The sequence below is a fragment of the Nelumbo nucifera genome, chromosome 3, assembly GCF_055504915.1.
Source record: "Nelumbo nucifera cultivar China Antique chromosome 3, China Antique-T2T, whole genome shotgun sequence".
Classification (NCBI taxonomy): domain Eukaryota; kingdom Viridiplantae; phylum Streptophyta; class Magnoliopsida; order Proteales; family Nelumbonaceae; genus Nelumbo; species Nelumbo nucifera.
In genome coordinates, this window is record NC_142651.1 from 30,751,603 (window position 1) to 30,771,301 (window position 19,699).

The 19,699-nt window shown below is 37.4% G+C and overlaps 2 pseudogenes across 1 annotated transcript; both read right to left on the reverse strand.

Annotated features, from left to right (window-relative positions):
• Positions 1-249: 249 nt before the first annotated feature.
• On the reverse strand, positions 250-2,643 carry LOC104586425 (uncharacterized; annotated as a pseudogene). The gene is made up of 2 exons (XR_016083573.1): positions 2,381-2,643; positions 250-1,721 (listed from the first exon to the last, which is right to left on the reverse strand). The product of XR_016083573.1 is annotated as an uncharacterized LOC104586425 (transcript).
• Positions 1,787-6,700, reverse strand: LOC148801091 (short-chain dehydrogenase reductase 3b-like; annotated as a pseudogene).
• Positions 6,701-19,699: the final 12,999 nt, after the last annotated feature.

Genomic DNA, 19,699 nt, shown 5'->3' on the forward strand with positions numbered 1-19,699 from the left:
CTCCAAGCTGGTAATAGGGTGGATGCAAACTGGAAACCTGGGTGTGTGGTCTCTTAGACAGCCTCTAAGAGAGATTAATAGCTTAGCAAGGGAGATTGGGGTGCACTTTAATTGGGTAAGAAGGTCAGCAAATGGAATGGCTGACACTTTAGCTAAGCAAGGAGTTACTAGGGAGGCTTTGTTTTGGGCCTGTTTGTAAGTTTTTTATTTTCTTTTTCCATCCATTTTGTGGGTGGTAAGCCTGTAATCTTTTCAATTATCTAATAAAGTTACTGTTTCCTATCAAAAAAAATGATGAAAAGCAGACTAAGATGGTTTGGGTGAATGCAAGTAGACCATCCAAAGCACCAGTAAGAAGTGATCTATTTCAATTTGAAAGAGCTAGAAGAGCTAGATGCAGACCAAAATGGGCATTGGTTTGAGTGAGAAATGATTTAATAGCCCATAGTTTAACAATGGATATGACAATGAATGGAACAGAATGGTGGAACAGGATTCATGTTGCTGACCTCATATAGTTGGACAAGGCTTAGATGATGATGATGATTGATAATAGGTTCCCATCTGTTTGTCTAAAGATCATTTAAATCAGTTTTCATGAGCATATACCATTGGACAATCTAGTGGAATTGGAATGAGATTAGAAATTAGTTATTGGGTAGTATTCAGTCACACACACACACACAAGGTTGTCTAGCTCTTACCTTTCTGTTCCAATTCAGAAGTTTAATATTATCCCTCTCAACTATATTTTCTTTTTTATTTTTCTGTTCTTTTTAATTTTTCATCAAGGAATAGGGCATTCTAGCAAGCATTTTTTAATCAAAATGGCATTCTTAACTTAGCTACTCAAAATCCTTCAAACATTCTAGAAGAAAGACAAAAAAAAGAAAGAGTAAACAAAACTCCAAACCTACAGTCATCTGAGCTTCTCCTTCCCAACATTCTTCTTTGCTGCTTCTTTAATTTTCTCAATGTAGCCTTCAATTGGTGGTGTTAATGTCGCCCATGAACCAATTAGCAGGAAAAGGAGTCAGATCTGGCACCAATGCTGCAGCTTTTAGATGCTCCGGAAGTGCCTCGATTGCTTCTTTCTTCAATTGCAGCAACGTTGACTCTGCTGCCTGCCTAGCCCGGTGCCGCCTCATCAGAACCCTACGTTACTCCTTCGCAAGTCTTCGACCATCCTCGACATCAATTCATACTTCGGGATCCCCTTGCAATCAACCAGGCCCAACGAGATCAAATCTAATCCCGGAGTCCCAATAATCGTTGGACCCTCTTCCACACTTTTCTCTGATTTCTTTACCTTCAAAGCATCAATCTCACGCTGTCGATCTTTACTTATGAGTCCTAGCTTCTCTCACTCGGCTTCTCGTTCCCTTTGTTTAGGCGTCAGGTATCATATTGGCATAGGGGCATTCAGATAGGAATCAACCATCCTGTTCAAACGTTCAGTTGCTTCGTTCATTCGACCCCCGCCACCAGAAGTGCCTTTTTTCTTAGGGATCTTGGACCTCTTCAGTGGTTTCCCTGCTTTGATCTTGGCTTTTCCTTTCGCAGTCCCACTCACAGAACATCGTTGCAGAAACCGGTGACTCAGGGTTTCAATAGATGAAGTAAGATATCTTAATCTAGAGATGTTGGAGCTTGGGATCATCTTCCAGTCCCGAAGGAATTAAGGAATTTCCAGGGCTTCTCGGGTTTGAACTTCGATGACACTGAAATGAGAGAGAGGGAGAGGAGATTATGCTAATAGATCGAAGGAGCAAGCATAAACTTAATATTACATATACAAATCAGTGTTGAGACTTAAATCCATGCGAATGGCAGAAAACCAAAGTTGCTGTGTTTCTTTGCAATAAAATGTTCCAATTCTCTTCCTCTGTAAAACAAATGCAGTTGTAATTCCCAATATTTATATCCTATATACAACATAAAACAGTTCCACAGAACCAACTGTGCTCGTTGACCCTTTAGCATTTCTATTTCTAAACTGATGTAAGCGGTACAGTTTTGATTTGCCAATCTGCTCCAAACATAAATTACTATCAACCCTGGAAGGTAGAAATAATAAGGAAAACTATAAATAAAAGAGAACAAAAAGCACTGAATCAAAAAACAGAGTAGCTCATATACTTGCAAAATTTAGTTCTAATGCCACTAGGACTATTTTTTTGGTCTGTCTCTCCTGATTTTTGCAGGCCTGTACAAGAAGATGATTTGGTGCAATGAATTACAGAAGCCAATAATGAACTCTACACAGATATTGAAGCATCCAAAGAAAGAAAGAAAAAAATTAAAGGAGAATGGTTACGCTAATTAGACTTTCACTCCGCACTGTAAAAACTATAAAGGGATGAAGAAGAGACATACATACCGGAGGAGAGTTAAGAATCAGTTGTAGGATCCACCTTCAGGCGTAGGGAAGGAAATCGACTGCGAATATACATAACAATGAAGGGAACCAACTACTGCACCACACACATTGATTCAGGCAAAGGAAGGACCAGGTCCAGGAATCTATCGACTATCGCTCGTGTCCTGTGGATAGGGCGCGCACAGCATTTTGTGCATTCGATCCCAAGTCGGAGTCCTTAGCAACTAGCCAATTGGCACCTTGCTTGCTCAAAGCCCTTGCGATATCATATCTTTCTAGTAGCATAGATGTTTCGTAAATTATATTATAAAATATTAAAAATCACAATAACTGTAGTTGTATTTTTAGAAATATTATTTAAAAATAAAATATATATTAAAAAGTTATTAAATCATTATAAGATGATTGTTTGATATTAATGAAATAAACTAAATAATTATAAATTATAGATTCAAACTTATATAGTAAGAATTAATTATATATTTTAACAATAAGCAATATATTTTCTTAATCAAAGGCATTAAAAATAGTTAAAAAAACACAATAAACATATTTCTATGTAAAAAAAAATATAGATACGAGAAGAATGTACAAACTAATAATAAAAGTGTCAAACTAAACCAGGAGTAGCTCCAATTGTCTGGGTCGAACGGTTAAGTGGTTCAATCGTTCGGGTCGAACGGTTCAACCTGTGACATCATAAATAAATTAAAAATAAAAAATATATTTATAAATAATAAAAAATAATACAAAATTAAATAAAAACAGAAAAAAATACAGTAAAATACAAAAATAAAATTATCTAAATAAAAACTAATATAGTACAAAATACATAAAAAAATATAAAAATAAAATACACAAAAACACAAAAATTTCAAAAATACAAAAAAATAAAATCATAAAACTTCATCAGTAAATCTCTCTCTCTCTCTCTCTCTCTCACACATTGGATGGTGGAGTAGCTATGACTAACCACTGTGAATCTTCCATCTACTTCATCTGAAGCAAGAAACAGAGCAGCCTTTGCTATATGCATTGGGTGGGCTTTAACACAGTGCCCTTCAAGTTGGCTGCAGCACAAGTGACAACTTCCATGCTATTTGGGTCCAAATTGAAGGCATTGCAGGCCAATGGGATAGTGATTCCAAAAGGGGAGATGCAGTTGATCCTAATGCCATGAGCCCCCAGGTCACTACAGGCTGACCGGACCAGCCCCACCAATAAGTGCTTAGAAGTGGTGTATGTACGAGGAGCAGAGCCACCCAAGGCCGTTGCCACAATTTCAGTGCAGAAGATCGAGCCGCATATCTTTCTCTCCACCATAGCCCGACTTGCGTGCTTAATTGTCGATATCACCCCTCGCACATTGGTGAGCATGGTGTTGTCAAACTCTTCCATATACATCTCTAGAATGCTGCTTAGAGGATCCAAGATCCCTACTGATTGTCGCAAGTGATTGCTGATGCAAGTGGCTGCAACTATTACTGTCGCTAGAAACCCTCACCCGCCGCTGCAAAATCGTCAACCGCCACTGCAAACTTGGTTGTAGGCAAGCTCGCCGTTCGCTGCTGCAAGTGCAAGCTGCTACAAGGCCCACAACTCTTACTACTGCTTGCAAGTGCTACCCATTGCCTACAAGTTCGTCGTCGCTGGTCGCTGTCGGACGCTGGAGGTGTTGGCTACTGCAGGTGGTCGATTGGGTCTAAGGGTTGAGATGAGGGAACTCGGGAAACCCTAAAGCTAAAGGGACTAAACATTCAAACTGGATTATTGGGTTGAAGAGAAGGTATATTATTTTTTATTTTTTTTATTTAAAACATTGAAAATAAAAAGAGTAACCCGCGAACCGCTGCCCAGGTCGAATGATTTAGCGATCCGACTACCCGAATTAGCGGTTTTCTGACTTTTTCAAAAGTTTTTAGAAATTTCCGATTTTTAATAAAACTAGACCCAGGGGGCTAACCGGCTACCAGTTTTTCCAGTTCGGTCTGGTTTTGAAAACCATGCAAAAAAAGTACATGGGCAAAAAAGCAAGGATAAAACTATTGATAGGGATAAATACATACCAATAATCAACCCCTCTTTATTTTAACATGTTGAAAAAGGATCAAGGATTCAAGGCAGCCTTCCCAAACTCTAAAAACTCCCATACCCCCTTTTGTATCGGTGTATCCATAGGTTTCCATGACCTTTACGAATACAATATCGTGTACCTCTTGTACTCTTCTTTTAATAAATTCTTACCTTACCACTTAAAAAAAAAAAATAAAAGAAAAATAGGATTCATATAGCCAACTCCACATAAAACAATAATTACGATAATGTCTTGATGTTGATGATGATGGCGAAATTTTTTTGGTGACATCTACTTCTCCTTACTTTGTTAAAAATGGAAATCTTTTTAAAATTGACCTAGAAATGGGATCCCATCTTTAGTCACATTCGTTTTTACTAACAACAAATCCTATAGTGGAAATGGGCAATTTAATCATTCAAGTCAAACTGGTCAATTTATGATGTCATAAATTGGATAAAATATAAAAATTAAATGAAAATAAGATAAATTTTGAAAATGACAGAAATTTGTGGAAAATGGATGTCTCTAATATTATATGTTTATTATCATCATCATCTAAGCCATGTCCCAGTTGGATATATGAATCATATTTCACCATTCCAATTTATTCATTGCTATCTTTTTTTTTTGAAGTGCACTTATTGCCATATTTATTATTAAATTATGAGCACTTAAATCACTCTTTACTATTTCAATCCATGTCTTGGTCACCTCCTAGTTCTTCCAATCCCATCAATTTGCAATACATCATTTCTCCTTAGAGTGTTGCAAATGGTCTTCTATGCATATGACGATATCATCTCAATCTACTTTATCTCATTTTACACCCAATGGAGTTACTCCTAAGCTGCTTTGAATGATTTCATTCCTACCACTGTTCCTTTGAGTTTTTTTAACTCATCTTTCTCAGGATGGCTTGATACCATGTAAGAGTACAATACATTAGATAGACTCAATCTCTCGAGGAGTCAAATTGGATGGCATTTTATATTGTGAGTGTGTCTTTACATTTGTACAAGTTTTTCCATATACAAGTGAAAGAGTAGAAGATAATAGTATTGTAACAATGTGATATCAAGTTGAGAAATAGGAGTGGGAAGACATGTCTTCTCATGGCTAACATTTCCATCACTGACCTGTCCATGTTTCATTAGGGATCACGGTTCCAACATGATTTGTATCGGACATCTCACCATAAGATTGAGACCCACCATGTCTGCCATGTGCAAACACAAATCATGTTAAAATGTCGAACAGGTTTTGGTTGTGAGCAGATCCGACCTCCTAAGTAATGGGCTTCAAGCTCTTTTTTTTTTTTTTTTTAAGAAAAGAAAAATGCATTCACTAAAAAAACAAGAAGGGGAGGGCATAAACCTTACCCCTTGAAGAAGGAATCCATACATGAGAGTCGTGTTCATTAAGTTATCTGAACCTAGAAGTAGTTTAATTAGAATAGAAAGGATGATAGCCTTTGTTTGGCCTTGAAGAACTCCAAACCAGTTCCAAGTGTTTCTTTGACCACATACCGTGTCCTTCCTTGGATTTTTGACCCTTCTCCTGTTTCACTGTTATAAAATCTTGGTCTATTAAGGTTGAATTTGACATTCCTTATTTTAAAGACTTATTTTGGTTGCAATGTAAATAAATTTGCACTGTTGCAAAACTATGACAGTGCAAATAATTTGAGTGTAAATTTTGAACTATTTTTGTTTCAAATTTTAGTTTATTTTGTTTGATTACGATACAAATGAAGTAAATTAAGACATGGAGCAAAATAAAGTAAAACCCAAAACAAAATTAAATGAAAATTTGCATTTTTTTTTTCATTTGCACTCCTATGCATTTGTATTAGCACAAAAAAAAAAAATTAAGCTACAACCAAACACAGTCTTAAAATGCCCCTATGAACAGGAGATAAGTCCTTAAAATAAGGAATGCCAAATGCAGCATAGATGGGCTTCAGCATCACTAACCCTCACCATTCTGGGGTTTTACCTCTACAAATTGAGCTTCCACTTCTTTATTTTGATCTTCATCCTCTATTGGAGAAATTTGCCTTACATTACTTGGCTGTTTTTCAATAATACCCTGCTTAAGATTTAGCTAATTCATTCCATAACATCCAATCTTACCTTCTCACCATGATGGCCATCATCCAATTCATTTATGTTGGTCATTTCATCTACCCCATTAGACATATATATATCCAGCACCACATCTTCAGCAACTACTATTATCACCATTCACCCGCCCATCGGAGTCTCTTCCACATCTTCAACCTGAATGGAGTTTTATCCGTCCTCTTGAACCTTAATGCAATTCAGGCCATCATCTTTAGGTTGTCCATTAACAACCAAGGTCTCACAAGTACCGATCGTTTGGTTGGCATTTATACTGCACTGATTACTTTTTCATTGATTTTTCCTTCTTCCAAACTCGATATGTATAGTAACAACACTGCCTCTGAGCTTCCTTGCAAACATTCAACTTCGTTGTGGTATTTTTCAAGCACCTTCTATTCCATGAACACTTTCCCTTCACTTTGGACCACACCAATTTGATCCTCTCCATTATATATCCTAAATGTTGATATTTTCTCCATCTTCTTGCATACCAACTGTTTGATTAAAAAACCCATCTCTGGTTCTTTCCTGATTAGGTGGAATTGAAAATTCTTCCTTAGAAGCTACCTGAATAGACAGATTTTGTACACCTTCAATCAAGTTCAAGGCACCTTCCTTTTCAACGTCCAAAGCTTTACTATCCTATCCATCGTTTCCAACCAAGTTTTGATTCGGCAGAACCTCAGGTTGCACTTTCCGACCAGTGTTATTGCCGTCCATCCTCCTATTCTGTTTATTTTGTTTACAAGCTGCAACACCATGCCCAACTTTATAACAGTTGGTGCAGTAATCAGGCACTTGTTCATCATATATAACATCTTTGCCAAAAACCTTCTCGACCTGTATCGCTCCACACCCTCCTCGAAGGATGTTTAAGAGGATCTATTTCAATGCACAGAGAAATAGTTGCAGGGTCAAATTTCAAAATTGGTCCAATTGACCGAGCTATGGAAGACGGCAAATTTTCTAAGTAGAAATTCACTGGAACCCAGACTGGGACTATTGAAGGTACCCAGCCTGGATCAAACGCCGGTACCAATTTGAAGGGTCTAAAGAGAAGATTTGACTCTGAAGTTTTCTTTAATCCAAACTTTCAAATAATCTTCCTCCACTGCAGCAAAACCTATGGGCTAGCTTCAAGTTCCACCAAACATTCTTCAAAGCTAAAATATTCAAAACCTTCCCCAAGGATGAGACGAAAAACAACTAACAAGCTGATTTTAGCTACAAGCCTTTTCCTTACTGCAGGAAGCCTGTTAGGTAAATGCTTGGATTGATGACCTTTGCCTTTAAGTGGCTAAAGACCATGCAACAGATGCAAGCAGCTGCAGGTACCATCCATACATGTATGCATTTTGTTGGGTGATGGGAAGCAATTCACATGGGCCCTTGCATGCAGGTCTATAAGAAAGACAAAATCATGAAAATGAGGGTACATCCTACCATCTTTTACTTAGGTTTCTTGACAAAGATGCTGGCTTATCTTCTCCCGTGAAGAAGAAAATGGCCTCGAACCCCCTCCCCCATCTATCTCCTTTGTCAATCTCTTGTTCCTCTTTGTCTTCTCCAAATTAACCATGTGGTTTCACCATCCTCTCACATGCTTCCACAATCATTTGCATCACTCTCCACCCATTTGTTCGATTACTTTTATCCAAATTTCGTCATATTTCTTTTCTTTTGTCTTTACATGTTGTTTTCTTCCTTAGTCACGAAAGTTCCTACCTATTTCTTTTGGAGGTTCTACTGTATTTACGAATTGCAGTGAGCCCTGACTCTTGTCATGCCTGTTCCTTTTGGAGCTTCTGTTTGCATCTTAAGTTCTTAACTATTTTTAATTGTGGAAGGAAGCTAAGACTTTAAGTCTTTAATTAGAAAGTTTTTCTTCTAACAATTGAGTTTCCATGCATCTCTTCTAATTAATTACCATTTGTTATAAACTAATTATTTAGGTATCATAGCATTGAAAAGTGTGAAGTGGAAGACAAAGTGCTTCAATCAAACCAATCTAGAATTAGTAAACAAAATTTTCTTATGTCTCTGTTAGCTAGTTTTTGATTCATAGAACAAATAATAAGTAATAAACTTGCACTTTCTCAAAGGCTAGCTTGGACAGATGGAATAATAGGAGAACAGAGGGTGCAAGTAAAGTGGTTGATGGGCCAGCAACTATTGGGAAAGACTCCAACAGAAATGTTAATTATTTGGGAAGAATCTCACTTTGCAAGGGAAATCAGAGAAGTTCGATCCTATTGGATAGGATTGGTGTCCCAAACATGAGAGAGCTATACCTAGAGCAAGGATGTATTAATTACTAGTTGTGGAGGTAGGGTTATGTAGTTTTCCTCACAGCTCCTATATTTGGTCTTGTGTAGGTTGGTGATGGCTAGTTACGTACCTTGCCTGTGTTAATATTTAAATTTTAATAAAATTTGAAGATGGCCTCCTCCACCTGGAGCAATTTAGGGGTTTGAAAGAAAAGTGATATCACACTCTCCGCATGATGTATGCTTAATATATACAAAGTGTTTTTTATGAACCCATTTCAACCATCTTCCGTAAATTCTTCCACTGAGTATGGTGGAAGGGTACGTGTACATAAGGGGAGGATGAAGAGATGAAAATATTTAAAGACATCTAGATTTTAATCGGGGGTTGGGGTTTTGAATTTGATTTGTCAAAGTTTTTTCCGGTATGTTTATAGCTCCGTTCTGAGGTTCTCTCTCTTTTGAGTTCAAATCAACCCCCACAAGACTGCACCCCACAGCACATCCCCGCCATATATTGGGAATATCTCTAGATGATGACATCATCATTTCTGATACTATTGTCAGAAGATGTTTTCAATATATGGCAGAAATGTGTTGTGGGACATTGTGGGACGCAGTCTTGTGGGGGGCTGATTTGATCTTCTCTCCTTTTACTTTAAAAAAAAAAAGCATTTTCTCTGGGTATGTATGCATGTATGTATGTATGTATATGGGGTCACTTTATAAAAAAACCATCAAAAGTTAGGATTGTATATCCACTTGGATATGTGTTTTAAGCAGATTCCAAGAATCTGAAGAAAATATTCTTTAAAGAGGTCAGAAAATAAGTTCTCTGGCAGCAGCCCAATGGTTTTGATTTATGGACCAAATGGGTAAACGTCATCTAACATCTCCCTGTGCTCCGTATGGGGCACAACTTTTGTGCTTCTCTGTTTTTTTAATATATCAATGTAATAATAAAAACAAAAAAGAAAAGAAAAGAAGACACTTAGATAGTAACTCCCTGCCCAACACCTCAGAGACATCAATGCATGCCTATCCATCAGTATCACACATTGATTTCTTCAATTAAACATTTAAACCATTAATTTGTTGTGTGACAACCAAAACACCAACCATTCTTCATCTTTAACATATAAAATTCTGAATCTACTTGGTTCATATATAATGCTTCATATAGCTTACCTGTCCCAACAAAGAAAGAGAGAGTATCAAACTATAGATTATATCTTTTATTTAGGTCCCGTTTGATTTACAGGAATAGGGGTTTGAAATCAGAATGGGAATGGTTCATTCCTATTCCAACTGTTTGGCTGGGTAAAATTGGAATTCTATTCCCATTTCTGGTAGAATGGCATTTCCCCATTTGAGAAATGGTTATTCCCTCTCCTTTCTTTTAGAATAAAATCTCATTTCAGCTGATTCTAATTCTTATTTCGATTTCTGTCTGAACTAAACAGATTATGACAATAGACAATTCTAATTCCGATTCCAAAGTTCCAATAACAAAATTTTCATTTCTGAAATGAACAGCTAGAATCCATCGATGCTTTGTTGTTAATCTCACCATCAGCCTCGGTTATTGGCTTGGACCACCATGGTCTATTGTTAAAGTTCTGCTGTCTCTGGCATAGAATACTGTATGCTTATCCATAGCCATGGAGCTAGCATTTCTACTTTATAAGTCGCTATCCACAGTGTCAGATACCAAACTAACCCTTAAGAGGAGTCTCTCTCTCTCACATGTGATTAGGTGAATCATCGTTTGAAATATGACAAAATTGCCCGTGCCACATGCTTCTTGAATTATTGTAGTACTATCATTAATTTGGGAAATTATAGTCATTATAATTTGTAAACCTAGAGGCCGACTTTTACAAGTGAAGGGTGACTTATGTCAATTTGCAGAACATTTTTGGAGCTTTCTCTATCTAATGTGTTATAGTTTTTGGTCTTTCTTACTTCTTTAACACTTCTATACACGAGAAACCAAAACTAGAAGTCTATATTGTATATATTATACAAGCAACAAGAAATATAAAAAGATCCACAAAGCCCTCTCTCTCTCTCTCTCTCTCAACAAATGCTGCGCTGCTTCATTCTCTTTTTATTCACACAAGGGATTCACTTGGAGAGCGTTAAGGGTCTAATCCGAATCCTGAAGTCAGAGCTCAGAAGTCCAAAAGATAGGCCACTTCTTCACCTAAAAGAGTGGTAGGTACAGAAATTAAGGAAGGAATGAAGAAGATCGAAGAAGAAATGACTAGTAGTGAGGTGGTGAAGAAGGCACAGTGTGGGTGCTGTGGGATGTGGGAGGAATGCACAGTGGGCTATATAGGGTGGGTGAAGGAGAGGTTCTGTGGGATATGGGTGTGCGGCCTATGTGAGGAAGCCATCAAGGATGAACAAGCCAGGCTCGGTGTGGGCGTGGAGGTTGCTTTGAGGGTCCATACCATGTTTAGAGAGACAGCAAATGCTGACCCAGCACTTCATATCGCACGTTCCATCCTTCATATTCTCAAGAAGATATTGTCTTCCTCTTCTTCTGCTTCTGGTAAGGCTTCTCAGCCAAGAGTAGCACAACCCTGGTAGATATATAATGAACTAACTTTGCTACTTGCTTTGTCCGGTACTAGAATTAATATTCCCGACGCCCGACGGTGAGTACGTTTAATTATATATCATAGATGATGTAAATTAAAGAAGGATGGTTGAACTTTATTCATCAAATCTTGCATTCCAACCTTTTGTTTTAATGTCTTATCTGGGAAAGCTTTTTATTGTCTTGATACGTTCATTTGGTGAAGCAATTCGTCTTTCTTTCTGTGTGTGTGTGTAGAGATATATAGAGAGGTAATTAAGAAATGATTTCAGTGCAAGAAACCAAAAAGAAAAATAGATATACCAAGAGATTGGGGTAGGAATGAGAAGGACCAATAAAGATCAGAAGTGATTCCTCTGAGAAAAATGTTTGCTTTTGGCTTTTCTAAAACATCTCTAGGCCTCTCTTTTTTCTATAAGAATTTTCTTCCATCTTATCCATCACATAAGTATTGTCACAACTCGGTTTTGGGAGGTGGGGTGCATTTCCTAAACTAACAAGATTGTACACTTGAGTAAATTAATCAAATCTCTGTCCTTCAGGGTCACTAACTAAAGAGCTAAAAGGTACAATTAATATAATTGAACCAGGGGTGAGATTGAGTTACCCCCTCCCCCCCTCTCCCAATTGCTTCCTACTAGACTAGGATTATGACTTCTCAGAAAAAAAAAAGTTGAATTAGAGAGTGTCCTAAGGTTAGTGAGTAAAGGTGCAGCTGTGAGAAGGCTGAACTCTGAAGGTAAATCTTTGTTCCTACTTGAGAGTTGGATTAACTCGGCTAGCTCATGGTCATTAGGAAAACCTAAGGGAGTGTCTGTGTCACTGTGTGTTTTCTTCCAAATCAAATTTTCTTCATGACTATGTTTATTTGGGTATGTATTCTTTATGGTTTCTCTCTGGATGCATGTTTTATATTTGGAAAAGTGTTATTTTTCCAAGAAATGCTAGTACCTTTGGGAAGAGTATGAACGGAAAATTGCCACAAGAGACACCAGCGCCACGGTTGGAAACTACTAGAACCAGCATTGTTAAGCCTCAAAAGAGCCAAACTGATAACTAAAGCTTGGTCTTAAGTCTTAATACCACTATAATCCTATTCATTAGCTTTAATTAGTACTGTTGCTTGCTTAAGTTCTGCCATATTGTGATTTGTGCTCAACAGCCAACAGGGTTGTGTCAACATCTACAGCCACATTGCCCATTAATGGCCATATGGGTATCTCATGGTTCAATTGGAAGCATCAATTTCCTTGTTTTTGACTCATACGAATGATGGCTTACGTGTGTATATGTGTGTTTGTCCCCGTGCTTTCTTGTCTTACTTTGTTTCAACAACCTTGAAGAAAGACAAACACACGTAAATTACAGAGCCTTAGACAGAAGCATGCACAGAACTTTTTGTGGAAGGTAGAATCATGGGTTCGATCGGGTCTACCAGACCCATAAAACAGTCTTTGGCAAGTAACTAGCTAGCTATGTTTCCCAGATTCACAGGAGACACTGAAAGGTTCTGGCTAGTATGACTGCCTGTTTGGGAGGATTACTTTCACAATATTTCTGCTTTTGGCTTTATAAGGTAGGACCCTTTTGAAAAGCCTACAAGCAATGTTTGGTGAAAGAGCAGGAGAGTCCAAACTCTCCTGTTTCTGGCTTTTCGAAGTGGAATCCACTTGGAAATCCTATAAATAATGTTTGGTGAAAAATCTGGAGGGCCTAAAGAGGGTTTTCAGTTTTCATTCACACAGACATTTTGGCATTGTGAGATGCAGTCCACCTAATTATCTTTCAATTACATGGCACTCCTTTGTTAAAGCTTGGCTTCTTGGAATAAGCTCAGCTAAAGCATTTCGACCAAAGCTTATTAGGCCCTTCCAAACGGAACTACATATAATTATATTTGTACAGTGAGAATAGTCCCTTTGGCTCTGGTTGTTTGCATTGTAAATCTGAATTATATACAAACTTTGCACCTTTTTTCACTTCTCAATGATGATTTGTACCCTTATATATATGATTCAAAATTTGTACTTTTTTGTTGACTTATTTGCATTCATTAACCATATATGCAAGTTTGCGCCACCTTCCTACTACCTCAATGCTACATCATCTTGATTCCTATCCCACTATCCTAAACAAATAAACCTAGCTCCTATCTTCATTATCTTCTATATGAAAAAGGATTAACAGTCCACAGCCGGGTGAACAGCTATTGCATTCAGCTAATCCTTTCACCTTTTAAATTAGAATTTATTCTTCCTATTTGCACTTCCATGCATTTAATACAAAGGTGGTCTTGGACCATGGACTCTGTCCATTAGAAAAGATAAAAAAATGCATAAATTAGATGGCTAAATCAAGGTTTTTAAAATTGAATCGGACAATGAACCTTTCAGGAGTCTGGTTCCCGGGTCGAACAGTCCGACTGTTAGAACCGAACGGATGGCATGTTCTGAAAAAACGACCAAAAACCGCTGAATGGTTTGAACGTTTGACCGCCCAGGTCAGCGATTTACTGACCAAATCAATGGTTTTGGCCAAAATGACAATTCTGGGGTAAAATGGAATTGGTCAGCGATTTACTGACCAAACCAATTCCTGGTTTTTTCTGGTCCGACCATCCGGTCCAGTTTTGGAAATCATGGGATAAACGAATAAGAACAAGGGAGAGACCACAGAGCTCCAAAAAATGTCCAATTTTGCAATAATTTAAAACCAGATTCGTCCAATGGCTCTGGTCCTGATCCTATCTAAGGCAAGGAAGCACGACGTTGATACGTCCAGGATTGCGATACCAACTCCCCCACAAGTTGGTACCTCCAAACTCCAATCCATCAAAGACTATTGTTCTTTTCTGCAACGCACGAAGAACTAACATTTGATCTGGACCACCCTGCACTGCAGATCAAACAGAGTCCTTTGGCCCACTCTGCTAACACATGAATTAAACAACTATTTATTAATGAAATAATAAGAGAAAGTTGACGAGTGACGACCCTGTATTCGCATGATGAGCTCTCTTGGATTCTGATCAAACAGTTGACAGATATGGGAGCAGTGAAAGGGATCGGTTCGTCACTCACAAGTTGATGAAGGAAGGATCACGGATTACAGTCTGATGGTATAATTGAAAATCAAGACAAAGTAGTACCGAAGGTAGGGTCTTGTTCCATTGTATATTGGTAGCCCATTTCTGACAATAGTACCAAACGATACACCGAGTGTGCTCTTTCAAGTGTACCATTGTATCAAGTACCCTGCTATATATCTATCTCCCCTCCCTAGTCCTTCCGTCTCTCCCAGCAGGGACCAAGAAAAGGTGATACAGAACCTGCAAGCCTAATTAATGAAGGTTGAAGGGTGGTTCTTATCTCCGATCCGCCTTATGGATGTGTATATCCAGGATACATCAGCCATGAACATCCCTTGTGATATGATATATATGAGACCAATATATAGTTACCTGATTCAAATAACAACCTGGGAACTACCAACTAGCTCAGGACTGATTCCATATATATGCTTTGGTGGATCAATTGACAAACTGCAATGACATACATTTGGACTCTGAACCTAATAGATGACAATGACAAAAGTTGTCTGAATTGATCTAATAAACTAACCAAATCTAGGTAATAGGATTTACCGGCCAATCCTCCATTATATTGGCCAGGTGATTAAAGCACTACTCCTTTTAAGGCCATGTTTTAGGAGTGTTTATGTTAAAAATAAGTGTTTAAAAACAAGTGCTTATTTAAATAAGCATTTGTTTGTATTTAGCACCCAATTTTTTTAAGTGTTTATTTTAAAAAATAAGCATTTATTTTATAATGGGTGTTTGGTGGTCTTTTTCTCCAATAAGCACTTGTGATTCTTTTGTCTTTCACTTTCTTTCAAATTTTCAAAATATCCAATCCAAAGTAAAAGTACTTTTGTAAAAATACTTTCATATAAAAGTACATTTATAAAAGTACTTTCATAAAAGTGTTTTCGTAAAAGTACTTTTATTATAAAAGTGCTTTCATAAAAGTATTTTACTTTCATGTAAAAGTACGTTTATAAAAGTGCTTTCATAAAAGTACATTCATAAAAGTGCTTTTGTAAAAGTAATTGTTATGTTTGTGCTTGAATTCTTTGTGGCAAGCCGCTTCATGAATCCGCTCCAAATTAATTTGAGAAAAACTTGAAGGCAAATTTTCATAGTGGTTATGGTGGATATGTAGGGCGGTATGGACCCGATCCATATTCATCTTATAGGTCCGAACCGAATACGAAGAATTATGTATTTTCAAGGGTTTTCTCTCTTTTATACAGAGTCTAAGTCTTGTGAGAGATGAGTGAGGCTTTGGGTGTATTTGGGGCCTAGGGTTTTCTCTATGAGAGCGGAACTTTGTACTTCTTCTCCTTTTCCATCTTCATAGTGGATTTCTGTTCCTCCTTTGCCTGTGGACGTAGGCTATAAGCTGAATCACGTAAATTTGTGTGTTCTTTGCGCTTGTTTCTCTTTATCTCTATTTTTACTTTCAGTTTGGGTGCCATTTGAATTTGTTTTCTTGGGTTTTTCCGTAACAAACTGGTATCGGAGCCCTATTTTTCGTTTGGCATTTATAATGTCATTAATGAAGTTTGATATTGAGAAGTTCAGTGGTAGCATCAGTTTTAGTATTTGGCAAGTCAAGATGTGTGCCATCTTGGGACAAGACGGACTACACAAAGCTTTGTACGGGAAGGAGAAGAAACCTGCAACTATCAGTGATGAAGAATGGGAGGAGTTAGATTTTAAAGCCCTAATCATGATTCAGTTGCTGCTATCAAATGAAGTTTTGTGAGAAGTTGTTCATGAGAAAACTACTGTGGGTTTGTGGCGATAGTTGAAGTCTCTATACTTGTCAAAATCTCTTGCTATTAAGTTTTACTTAAAACAACGATTATTCCTATTTTGGATGGCTAAAGATAAAGCCCTTTTGTTACTTTATTCTTTACCACCCTCATATAAGTCTTTTAGAGAGTCCCTCATCTATGAAAGAGATACCATTAGTGTAGAGGATGTTAAAAAGACATTATTCTCTAAAGAGGTGATTGATAAAGACTTGACTATAAATAGGAATAATAGTCAAGACTCTAGATTGTTTGCAAGATGGAGGTCTAAGGATAAGGGCTCAAATAGTAAACCAAAGTCTAGATCAAAATCTAGACATAAGAACTTGACCTATAACTATTGTCACAAGAAAGGGCACATTAAGTCAGAATGTTATAAGTTGAAAAACAAAAATCAGAATGAAGAAAAGAAAAAGAATAACTCTGCAGAGGCTAGTGTGGATGAGGATGAGAATGTGGATGTTCTCTTAGTGAGAAATGATAGAACCAGATCCAAGGATGAATGGATTCTGGATTCGGGTTGTTCCTACCATATGTGTCTTAATAAGGACTAGTTCTCTACCTATGAATCTATTAATGGTGGAGTTGTATTGATGGGTAATAATGTCTTCTGTAAAACTGTGGGAAAAGGAACAATTTGAATCAAAATGCATGATGGTGTTGTGAGAACATTAACAGATGTACGGCATGTACCGGATTTAAAGAAAAATCTTACATCTCTTGGCACTCTAGATGCTGATGGGTGTAAATATTCAGTTGAAGGTGGAGTTCTGAAAGTCAGTAAGGGTGCTCTTGTTGTAATGAAAGGCATGAGAACAGGAAGTCTGTATGTGTTACAAGGTACTACTATCATAGGTTCAGTTGCGATTTCTACATCATCTCTATCTGAGTCTGACAAACCAAGTTATGGCACATGAGGTTAGGACATATGAGTGAAAATGGACTAACTATATTAAGTAGGAGAGGTTTTCTTTGTAGCCAAAGTACAAGAAATCTTGACTTTTGTGAACATTGTATTTTTGGGAAGTAGAAATGAACCAGTTTCAGTACACGTATTCACAAGATGAAAGACACTTTGGATTATGTTCACTCAGATCTATGGGGACCTTCACAAGTTCCACCAAATGGTGGTGCTCGATATCTTCTTACCATCATTAATGACTACTTCGGGAAGGTATGGGTTTATTTTCTAAAGCACAAGAATGATGTATTTGTGACTTTTAAACAGTGGAAAACTTTGCTTGAAAAGCAAGCAGGAAAGCAGGTCAAACGGTTAAGAATAGATAATGGCTTAGAATTTTGTAAAAATGAATTTAATGAGTTTTTAAAAAATGAAGGCATTGTAAGGCATCGCACTGTTGTCAAAACACCACAATAGAATGGAGTTATAGAATGTATGAACAGAACTCTACTAGAGAGAGCAAGATGCATGTTGTCAAATGCTGGTCTCTCCAAGGATTTTTGGGTAGAAGCAGTTAATACGGCTTGTCACCTGGTAAATCGATCTCCATCTACTATCATTGAGTGTAAGACTCCAAAAGAGGTATGGTCTGGCAACCCTCCTGATTATTCAACTTTAAAAATATTTGGTTGTCTAGCATTTGCACATGTTAATGTACGTCAAATAAGATCAAAAGTTGTGGTTTCAAAAGATGGAATGTTTAATATTTTTTTGCTTGGGGAACTAATTGGATTGTTGCGAGTGGAGCGAACGGGGCGGGCTTTAGAAGAAGCCTTTTGTTACTGAGCCGTCTTATTTGGAACAACGAGGGCCTCTCTGAATACTCAAAGTTTCATATCCGAGGCAAGTTTTCAAGAAACTTCTCGAGTTTTAGCAAAAGCCGCTCTACGAGGTCATATCAATTGGTTGAAAGGCCTAAAAGAGAACGTTGTTCTAGGGGGGATGATACCCGTTGGTATTGGATTCAAAGGAAGGCAAGCTTGAGCCTAGGGCCAAGAAGTGCATATTTCTTGGTTATGTTTCAGGTGTGAAGGGATACAGATTGTGGTATCATAATCCTAAATCACCAAAATTCATAGTTAGCAGAGATGTTACTTTTGATGAATCTGCTATGCTTCACCCAAGAAAGGAGTCTTCATTTTCTTGTGATGCAAATAAAACACAAGGTTTGGGAAAGAAGGTGGAGTTAGAAGTTAGAAGTTCTTCCGCACCTCAGTTTACATCAGTCTAGGTGCCCATTTCTACTGAGATAGAAGAACATGTACAAGAGGAAGAAGATGAAGAGCAGTATTCTATTGCTAAAGGTAGAATAAGGAGAGAGGTTAGACTACCTCAAAGATATGGTTATGCTGATTTGGTTGCCTATGCGTTGCCAGTTGTAGAGAATGTTGATGTTGCAGAACCTAATACTTATGCAGAAACTATCTCATTTGCTGATTCTGCTAAGTGGTTGACAACTATGCATGAACAGATTGAATCATTGCATAAGAACCAGACTTGGGAGTTGGTAAGACCACCTAAAGGAAAGAAGATTGTTGGATGCAAATGGGTTTTCAAAAGAAAAGAAAGTACTCCAGGTGTAGAGGATGCTAGATATAAGGCATGATTGGTTGCAAAAGGCTACAGTTAGGTACAAAGTGTTGATTTTAATGATCTCACCAATTGTTAGACATAGCTCCATTCGTATTTTTTTTGCTTTGGTTATTATGCATAATTTTGAATTAAAACAGTTAGATGTTAAAACTGCTTTCTTGCTTGGAGAACTTGATGAACATATTTATATGCATTAACCTGGGGGTTTTGTTGTTAAAGGGATGGAAGACCATGTTTGCTTGTTAAAAAAATCCTTATATGGATTAAAACAGTCTCCTAGACAATGGTATAGAAGATTTGACTCTTTTATGGCGGCTTTTGGGGTATCTAGATCCAAGTATGATAGTTGTGCTTATTTTAGGAAACTTGTAGATGATTCTTTTGTTTACTTGCTACTTTATGTTGATGATATGCTTATTGCAGTAAGAGAAATATCTGAGATCAACAGATTAACAACACAATTGAGTGGTGATTTGAAATCAAAGATTTGGGTGCAGCAAAGAAAATTCTTGGCATAGAGATTCAGAGGGACCGAAAAGCAGTGAAGTTATATCTGACACAACAGAAATATGTTGAGAAGGTTTTAGAGTATTTTGGCATGAAAGATGCTAAACCAGTAAGTACTCCTCTTGCAGCCCACTTCAAACTTTCAGCAAATTTACCACCACAAACAGATGAAGAAGAAAGATATGTCACATGCCCCTTATTCTAGTGCAATTGGGAGTATTATGTATGCCATGATTTGCACATGACCTGACATTTCACATGCAGTTAGTGTGGTGAGCAGATATATGTCATGTCCTAATAAGACACATTGG